This window comes from Furipterus horrens, unplaced genomic scaffold, assembly GCF_987537825.1.
Source record: "Furipterus horrens unplaced genomic scaffold, mFurHor1.1.pri manual_scaffold_10, whole genome shotgun sequence".
In the NCBI taxonomy this organism is placed as follows: domain Eukaryota; kingdom Metazoa; phylum Chordata; class Mammalia; order Chiroptera; family Furipteridae; genus Furipterus; species Furipterus horrens.
Window position 1 is genome coordinate 56,706,787 of NW_028327180.1, and position 10,734 is coordinate 56,717,520.

Below are 10,734 nucleotides of genomic sequence, written 5' to 3' on the forward strand. Positions count from 1 at the left end.
TGTTTGTCAAAAGTCAAATGATCACAAATATAGGAGTTTTCCCATTAATTCTGTTCCATTGATTTATATGACTTTCCTTAAACTAGCACTATATTTACAGAACACTTGATTACCATAGGTTTTTGTAAATTTGAAATCAGAAAGTGTAAGTCCTTTAACTTTGTTCTTCTTCAAAACTATTATGGCACTTATGGGTCCTCTGCACTTAAAGAGTTTTTTTAATCAGCTTATCAATTTCTGTAAAAAGGCCTCCTAAAATTTGAGTGGGATTGCATAGAATCTATATATCAATTTGGGAAGAATTTACATCTTGACAATATTGTGTCTTTCAGTCATGATCATGAAAGTTTTCTCCATTTATTTAGATCTGCTTTAATTTCTCTCAGCAATGTTGTGTAGTTTCCAATGTATGTCTTGCATGTTTTTGTTAAATTTATTTCTAAGCACTTTATTCTTTTGCTGTTATTGTAAATTTAATTGGATTATTAATTTCATTTTCAGATTGTTCATTGCTAGTATATAGAAGTAAAATTTTTGTATGCATTTTAACCTGGGGTCCTCCAATTTGCTAAATGTTTACTAGTTCTAGTAGTTGTGCATTTTGGGTTTTTTTTTTGTATGGATGCCTTAGTATATTGTATGTACAGGATCATGCCATCAGTGAATAAAGACCATTTTACTTCTTTTTCATCCTAGACCCCCTTTTGTTTTCAGTACTGACTGGCTAAAACTTCCATACAATGCTAAATAGAAGTGACTGATCTCATGGAAAAGCATACAGGTTTCACCATTAAGTATAATGTTAGTTGTGAATTTCTTGTAAATACCTTTTTTAGATTGAGGAATGCACCTTCTATTCCTAGTTTAGTGAGAGATTTTTATCATGAATAGTTATTGGATTTAGTCAGATATTTTTTCTGTATCTGTTGAAATGATCATGTGACTTTTGTCCTTTAGTCTATTAATAATGCCTATTACATTAATGGATTTTCAAATGATAAATCAACCTTGCATTCCTAAGATACATTCCACTTGGTCATGATGTACAATTATTTCTTCCTCTCTGGACTTAGTTTCCTAATATGTTGAGAGTGTTTGTATATGTATTCCATAGTTTTCTTACATGTCTTTGTCTGGCTTTGGGATCAGGGAGCAGTGGCCTCATAGAATAAATCAGAAAGTGTTCCCTCCTACTCTATTTTCTGGAAAAGCATGTAAAGATTATATTACTTCTTTTTTTAAATGTTTTGTAGCATTCACCAGTGGAGCCTGGGCTTTTCTTTGCACCAAGATTGTAAATTATGAATTAACTTTTTTTTTTTTTTTACTTATTACAGGTCTATTAAGATTTTCTATTTCTTCCTGAATCAGTTGTGATAGTTTGTATCTTTCTAGTAATTTGTCCATTTCACCTAAGTTATCTAACTTGTTGGCATCCAGCTATTTATAGTATTCCCTCATAATCTTTTTAATTTCTGTAGCATCACTAGTGACATCCTCTCCTTACTCCTTATTTTGGCAATATGTGTTCTTTGTCCTGGTTAATCCATCTAAATGTTTTCAGATATTTAGTCTTTTACAAGAACTGACATTTTTTTCAATGATTTTTTTCTCTTCTTTTTCTAATTTCTATTATCAATTTTCATCTGTTATTATTTTCTTTCTTTTCCCTGCTTTGAGTTAGTTTGCTCTTCTACTGGCTTTCTTTCAAATTCAACGTCTTACCTTTTTTAATTTTTGTTTTATTGATTATGCTGTGACAGTTGTCCCAATTTCTTTTTCCTCTGCTCCCCTCCACCCTGTGACCCCCCTCTCCCTCCAGTTGTCTTCCCCCCTTAGTCCATGCCCGTTGGTTGTGCATATAGTTCTTCTCAACATCTTCCTGTCTACTCCACTCCCTCCTACTATTCTTCTTAATTCCTGCATCATCTCCCTCGCTTTTCCCCATTCCCCCTTCCAACTGACCTCCTCCCAATATGTTCCTCATACCTATAATTCTTTTTCCCCTCTCATTGCCTATTTAATTTGCCTTTGTTTCAATTCCCTAGCTTTTGCTGTTGGTTGTTGTGATACAGTTTTCATTTTAATGTTCTTAGTTTTGATCCTCCTTCTTCTAAACAAGTCCCTTTAACATCTTCTATAACAGTGGTTTGGATCTAATGAACTCCTTCAGTTTTACTTTGTCCTGGAAGCACTTTCTCTGCCTTTCTATTCTGAATGACAACTTTCCTGGATAGAGTAATTGTGGTTGTAAGTTTTTGCCTTTCATTACTTTGAATATTTATTGCCAGTCCCTTCTTGCCTATAGTCTCCTTTGAGAAATCAGCTGATAGTCTAATTGGGACCCCTTTGTATATAATTCTCCTCTTCTCTCTTGCTGCTTTTAATATTCTCTCTTTTAGCGTTAATTTTTCACATTTTGATTATGTGTCTTGGTGTGGTTCTCCCTGGATCCAGATTATCTGGAACTCTCTGTGCTTCCTGGACCTATATATAAGTCCATTTCTTTCCCCAAGTTAGGAAAGTTCTGCTTCATTATTTTTTCACATAATTTTTCAATTTCTAGTTCTTCTTCTTCACCTTCTGGCAATCCTATAATTTGGATGTTCGTTCGCTTATAGCTGTCCCAGAGGTTTCTGAGCCTCTCCTCATATTCCTCACTTTTTGTTTCCTCTTTCTGCACTGGTTGACTGTTTGTTCCCTCCCTATGTTCCGATTTGTTGATTTGATCCCTGGCTTTCCCTTCCTCACCACTTGTCTTGTATGTATTTTTGTTCATTTCAGCAGAACTAGCCTTCATTCCTTCCCTGTCTTGATTCAGCCCCACTGTTAGGTCTGTAAACAGCCTTATGACTATAGCTCTGAACTGAGCCGCAGAAAGGTTCTCTATTTGTTCATCGGTCAAGTCCTTTATTTGCTTTTTTGTTAGCTTCATGATTGGTATTTCAATCATTAATTCTGCCATTCTGACCGTTTTGTTTATCTTTCCTTCTTTGGCGGGGCATTGTCACACCTCCTACGCTATATTGGGCGGAGCCCCATGTACTTGTCACAACCTGGCGACCTTTCTCACCACACTGTGGCGCTTTGCATGGGGGCAGGGGTCCAAGATGGATTCCTGCTGTTACTCTCCACTGAGAGACTGGGAGCCTCCTCCTCTGTCCCCACGCCCTCTGGGCCTCACTACTGGGTCCCATTGCTCGTTGCTGCGGCTGCCGCCTCCAGCACAGTTCAATCTTTCAGCCGCAGTTTCGCCCTTCATACCTGTCCGGACGAGCACCACTTGTTTATGACTTCATATGTTGGACTTCCATGTAGCTTTATTTTCTGGAACTTCTGGTTATTTTTGGTTTTGTGGTAGTTGTAGTCCTTCTTAGTTGTGGAGGAAGAGAGAGTGTGTCGGCCTATGCCTTCACCTTGGCCAGAAGTCCAACATCTTATTTTTTTAAAGCTTTATTTTTATAGAACATATTTTACATTAGAGATTAAAATACTGCTTATGGGGATGTTCAATGAACTTAGAAGAAGAGTTGAAGAACTCAGTGAGAACTTTAATAAAGAGATATAAACCAATAAAATGGAGATAGAAAAACATAAAAAAGAACAAGTCAGAAGTGAGGAATACAATAAATGAAATAAAGGATACATTAAAGGGAATCAAGATTAGATTAGATATAGCAGAGAGTAAAATCATGACTCTGAAGGACAAGGTAGTGGAAAAACCCAAACTGAAACAGCAAAGGGAAAAAAAGAATTTTTTAAAATGAGGGTAGTTTAAGGCATCTCTGGCACAACATCAAGTGTACCAACACTTGCACCATAGGGATATCAAAGGGAGAAGAAAGAGCAAGGGACTGAAAACCTATTTTAAGAAATAATGACTGGAATATTTCCTAACCTGGCAAAGGAAATAGACATATAAGCCCAAAAAGTGCAAAGTTCCAAACAAAATGAACCCAAAGAGGTCCACACCAAGACACATCACAGTTAAAATGCCAAAGGTTAAAGACAAAGATATAATCTAAAAAGCAGCAAGAGAAAAGCAGTTAGTTACCTACAAGGGTGCTCTCATAAGACCTCCAGTTGATTTCTCAACAGAAACTTTGTAGATCAGAATATTTTGGCATGAAATATTTAAAGCGATGAAAAGCAAGAAGTTACAACCAAGACTACTCTAGTTAGCAAGGTTATCACTTAGAATTGAAGGAGAAACAAACAGTTTCTCAAACAAGAAAAAGCTAAAGGAGTTCATCACCACCAAACCAGTATTACAAGAAATGTTAAAGGGAAGTAGGAGAAGGAGGAGGAAGAGAAGGAGAAGGGGAAAAGGAAGAGGAAGAGGAGGGGGACGGAGAAGGAGGAGGAGAAGAAGAAGAAGAAGAAGAAGAAGAAGAAGAAGAAGAAGAAGAAGAAGAAGAAGAAGGAGAGAGGAGGAGGAAGAGGAGGAGGAGGAGGAGGAGGAGGAAGAATTTATAATAATAAAGAAATCAATTCAAACATTTACACACCCAACAAAGTAGAACCTAAACATAAAGCAAATATTGATGAACAAAAAGGAAGTGATTGGCAGTAACAAGGTCATAGTAGGGGACTTTGACAAATCATTGACCCCCAAAATAGAATATTCACACAGAAAACCAACAAGCAAACAGCAGCCTTGAATGAAACATTAGACCAAATGGATTTAATTGATATTTTTAGAATATTTCACCCAAAAGTGGTAGAATATACATTATTTTCAAGTGCACATGGAACATTTTCCAGAAAGGACCACATGTTCGGCCATAAAACAAGTTTCAATAAATTTAATAAGACTGAAAGAATATCAAGCATCTTCCCTGATCCCAATGGTAGAAACCAGAAATTAACTACAAGAAAAATATGGAAAAGCACACAAACACATGGAATATAAATAACATGCTAGTAAATAATTAATGGATTAACAATGAGAACGAGAAAGAAATTCAACAATACCTTAAGACAAATGATAATTAAAACACAATGACTCAATATCTATGGGACACAGCAAAGGCAGTTCAAGGATGTAAATTTATAGCAACACAAGCCTATCTCAAGAAACAAGAAAAATGTCAAACAATCTACCCCTACACCTCAAGTAACTAGAAAAAGAAGTACAAACAAAGAGCAAAGTGAGTAGAAAGATAATAATAAAGATGAGTGAAGAAATAAATAAAATACAGTCTGAAAACAATACTAAAAATCAATGAAAGCAACAGCTGGGGCTTTGAAAAAAATAAACAAAATTGATAAGCCTTTTACCAGATTTTACAAGAAAAAAAAAAGGGAAGACCCGAATAAGTAAAATCAGAAATAAAAGTGGAGATGTGACTACTGATACCACAAAAATACAAAGGATTATAAGAAAATACTGCAAACAATTGTATGCAAACAAATTGAACAACCTTGAGGAAATGGAAAAATTCCTAGAAATATAAAATATTCCAAGACTAAGTATAGAAAAAACAGAAAATCTAAACAGATCAATAAATACTAACAAAACTGAATCTGTAATCAAAAAACGCCCAGTAAACCAAAGTCCTGGACCAGTTGGCTTCACAGATGAACTTTACCAAACACTCTAAGAACAAATACTTATCCTTTTCAAACTATTCCAAAAAGTTCAAGAGGAGGGAAGGCTCCCAAACTCATTTTACAAGGCCAGTATTACCCTGATTCCAAAACCAGGCAAAGACACTACCAAAATAAAATTATAGGCCAATATTGCTGATGAATATAGTAGATGCAAAAATTCTCAACAAAATATTACCAAACAAAATTCAGCAACATTAAAAAAATCATACACCATAATCAAGTGGGATTTATTCTTGGGATGCAAGGTTGGTTCAAGAGCTGCAAATCAATTATATGATACATCACATAAATGAAATGAAGGATAAAAATCATATGATCATAGTCATAAATGCAGAAAAGGCATCTGACAACATCCAGTATCTATTAATGCTAAAAACTCAGCAAAATAGGAATAAAGGGAACATACCTCAACATAGTAAAGGCCTTATATGACAAACCCACAGCTAACACACTCAAGAGTGAAAAACTAAATGCTCCCTCCTTAGGATCAGGAACAAAATGAGAATGTCCACTTTCACCACTTCTATGCAACATTGTATTAGAAGTTCTAGCTCTATCACTCAGACAAGAAAAAGAAATAAAAGGTATCCAGATTGGAAAGGAAAAAATAAAACTCATATTATTTGCAGATGACATACTACCCTAAAGAGTTCACCAAAAACTATTAGAACTAATAAATAAATTTAGTAAAGTATGAGGATACAAAATAAATATTCAGAAATCAGTTACATTTTAATACACCAATAACAAATTATCATAATTGTAAACCCCATTTACAATTGCATCAGAAAAATAATGTATGGACTTCTGGCCAAGATGGAGCTATAGGCAGACACACTGCATCTCCCTTCACAACTAAGAAGAAATGCATCTACCTCAAAACTTTAAAACACAACCAGAAGCTCCAGAAAATCAAGCTTAAGTGAAGTCTAACAAAAAAATAAAGAAGAAATACTCATCCAGAGAAGTAGGAGGGGCGGACTGGGGTGGAGAGGACACAGTGTGGTGGCTGCAGGGGTGCACTGGTGCAGTGGCTGGGGCTGGCCGGTGGAAAGCGCAGTCATACATTATAAAATCAGGAGGGAAACCTGGAGAACAATCCAGTCCCAGACCACATTGCACTGCTCACAGTTCCAACCACCAGGGGGAAATAAAGCCACATGGCTTCTGACTATGAAAACCAGTGGAGGTTAGGGTGGTGGAGGAAACTGCCCATATCTCAGAAGAGTCTGCTTATTTAGATACAGGAAGTGGGAGAAGCGCCTAGAAAAGGGGTGAGTGCTCTCAGACCCCTCCCTCACATACAGTGCCACAATGTGGTGAAGTAGGTTACCCCACACTGGTGGATACCTAAGGCTCTGCTCTTTACAATGTAACAAGTGCAACAGCTCTACCTAAGACACAGAGGCAAACACAGGAGCCTGTCAAGTTGAGAACACAAAGAAATATGGCCCAGAGGAGGAAGCAGACCAAGGTTCCAGTGGGAGAACGGAGCAATGAGGAGATAGCCAACCTAACAGATGCAGAGTTCAAACACTGGTGATGATGATGTTCACAGACTTGACAGACAAGATTAAGTATGACAAATGCATAAGGGAAGAAATGAAGGCTATGCTAAGTGAAATGAAGGAAAATCCACTCAAAACCAGTGGTGAAGGGAAGGAAACAAGGGTTCAAATCAATGATTTGGAAAATAAGGAACAAATAAAGAGTCAACTTGTACAGAAAGAAGAAACAAGAATTGGAAAAAATGAGAAGTGGCTTAGGAATATCAGGGACAACCTTAAACATGCCAACATCTGAATGATAGTGGTGCCAGAATGAGAAGAAGAAGAGCAAAAAATTGAAAACTTATATGAAAAAATAATGAAGGAAAACTTCCCTAATTTGGTGAAAGAAATAGACATACAAGTCCAGGAAGCACAGAGAGTCCCTAACAAACTAGATCCAAAAAGGACCACACCAACGCACATCATAATTAAAATGCCAAAGGTGAAAGATAAAGAGAAAATCTTAAAAGCAACAAGAGAAAAAAAAGAGAGTTACCTAAAAAGGGGTGCCTATAAAACTGTCAGCTGATTTCTCAAAAGAAACTTTGCAGGCAAGAAGGGACTGGAAAGAAGTATTCAAAGTGATGAAAAGCAAGGACCTACAACCAAGACTACTCTATCCAGCAAAGCTATCACTTAGAATGGGAGAGCAGATGAAGTGCTTCCAGGCAAGGCAAAGCTAAAGGAGTTCATCATCACCAAGCCATTATTATATAAAATGTCAAAAGGACTTATTTAAGAAAAAGAAGATCAAAACTATGAACATTAAAATGGCAACAAACACAACTATAAATACCTGAATCTAAAAAATAAAAATAAAAACAAACTAAGCAAACAACCAGAACAGAAACAGAATTATAGGTATGGGGACCATTTGGAGGGTTATCAGGTGGGAGGGGGAAGGGGGAGAAATGGGGAAATGGTGCAGGGATTAAGAAGCATAACTGGTAGGTTCAAAATAAACAGAGGGATGTTAAGAATAGTATAGGAAAAGGTAAAGCCAAAGAACTTATGTGCATGACCCATGGACATGAACTAAGTGGGGGTGGGATTACTGGAGAGAAGGGGGATATTGCATGGTGGGGGGCAAAGGAGAAAGAAATTGAGACAACTGTAACAACATAATCAATAAAATATACTTTTTAAAAAGTTTTTTTTAAAGGTAGTTCTACTTTTAACCCAGTCTAGGTTTTCAGAGGGTATTTTCAATTGCAGCCCCTTCATCACTAAGGGCCTTTGTTAAATATATTTAATAAAAAAAAGCTCTTTAAAATGTCTGTTAACTTTGGTGTGGAAAATGTGATTTCTATGGTTTAAGACATAACTGAGGGAAGAGGTGAGAGCAACAGAGAGCAGTACAAAGCTATTATAGCAAACAATATCACAAGCAAACCGAGGAAGCAAACTAATCTCTCTGCTAGTTCATATTGGGTGTTTTTTTTTTTTTTTTTTTTGCTGAGTAGTACTTTACTGTATGGATGTACACAGTCTGTTTATCCCTTCACCCAATGAAAGACATTTGGGTTGTTTCAAGTTTAGGGTAATTACAAATAAGACTTCTATAAACATTCATGTACAGGTTTTGTATAAACATAAGTTCTCATTTCTTGGACTGAATACCTAGGAATGAGATTGCTGGGTCACATTGTATGTTTAACTTTATGAGAAACTGGCAAAATGACAACATTATTCATTTCCACCAGTATCATATGACAGGTTCCATTTGAATATAGGTATCCCCCATAAAACACGGTACTCCTACAACATGGTTTCTCTCTAACATGGTTAGAGAATTGGGGAAACCCCCCGTATAACACTGTACTTCTATAACACGGTTTTGCTCTAAGATGATATGACTATAGAAGATACCCAAGAATTGCTGGTAGAAGAAGAAACTGATAAAGCAACTTTAGTGGAAATGACACCTGGAATGTGCCAAGATAACTTAGGGGACGATAGCACTGATGAAAATGAAGAAGTTAAACAGTTTACTCTAAAAAGTGTAAAGAAAGGTCTAGACTTAGGTAAAGAGTTAAGAGTCATATTTCTTAAATGAAGATCCTTGCATTGAAAGGAGCACAAAATTCAAGAGAGAACTTCATAAGTACTTAGCACCACATAAAAAAATTTATAAAGACCGCTCAGCTACAAGCAAGCAATCTAAAATAACAGATTTTTTGCAAAAAGTAGAGCATAAAAATCAAGATAATGCTAAAGAAAATTCAGAGGATGAGGATATCTTGTCAAAAAGAAAACGCATTTGGTTTAATGGAGCTTAGTAGTGATGATGAAGAAAACATTACTTAATTCATATTAATATGTAATACTTTTGATGAAAATTGCTTTAATAAAGATATTTCTCTTAATTATGAAAATATAATAGTATGTTTTTTAAATTTTTGGAACCTAACTCCCCTTTTTGTACTAGTTCTTTGTTTCAAATAACACGGATTCGCATAGCACGGCAATCGTTAGGAACCTAACAACCATGTTATATGGGGGTTACCTGTATCTTCTTTAGTGAGGTGTCTGTGAAAATCCTTTGACCATTTCATTATTGGGTTATTTTCTTATTAAGTTTGAGTGCTCTTTATAATCCTGGATACAAGTTCTTTGTTGGATATATGATTTAAAAATATTTTCTCCCAAGCTATAGTTTGTCTCTTCATTCTCTTAATAGTGTCTTTCAAGGAGGAAGAACATTTTACTTTTGGTGAAAGCTAATTTATTGATCTTTTTTCTTTGATGGATTATGCTTTTGATGCCATTTCATGGCTCTTGCTGAACCCAACTTACAGACATTCTCCTGTTTTCTTCTAAAAGCTTTATAATTTTATGTTTTACATATAGATCTGATGCATTTTTAGTTTATTTTTACAAAAGATGTAAACTTGAAGGGTTTTTTTTTTTTTTACATATGATCAATCATTCCAAAACCACTTGTTGAAAAGAATATTGTTTCTCCATTGAGCTGTTTTTGCATCTGTGTAAAAAATCAGTTGGTCATATTTGTGTGAATTTATTCTATATTCTATGTTCTGTATTCAGGTCTTGGCTTCTAAATAACATTCTCCAATAAAAGGAACCAGGAGCCCTGAGAAATGGACAACTTTGGGGTTGGGATTACTTTAGGGATCGGGGGAAAAACAAAGACCATGTGGCTTCTATTGACAACTTCTTCAAAGTACTCTAGGTTTTTATTAGCACACACCCACTTAGTTCAACTCCCACTACCCAGTTCCAAAGCCGCTCTCACACTTTAGGTTTTAATTATGGCAGCACTCCACCTACAAGTACCAAAATCTGCATTAGTTATCTACCGCTGTGCAATGAATTACCCCCAAACTCAGCAGGTCAAAAGAACATTTACTAACACACAGTTTTTGAGAGTTTGTAACACAGGAGTGGTTTTTCTGGCTCAGTATCTCAAGTGAGGTTGCAGGCAAACTGGTCTCGAAGTGAAGGAGTGTCCACTTCCACAATTACTTGATTGTTAGAAGGCCAATTCTTCACTAACTTTTTGATAAGGCCTTCACTTCCTAACCTCATGGAATTCTCTGTGGATTGTCTG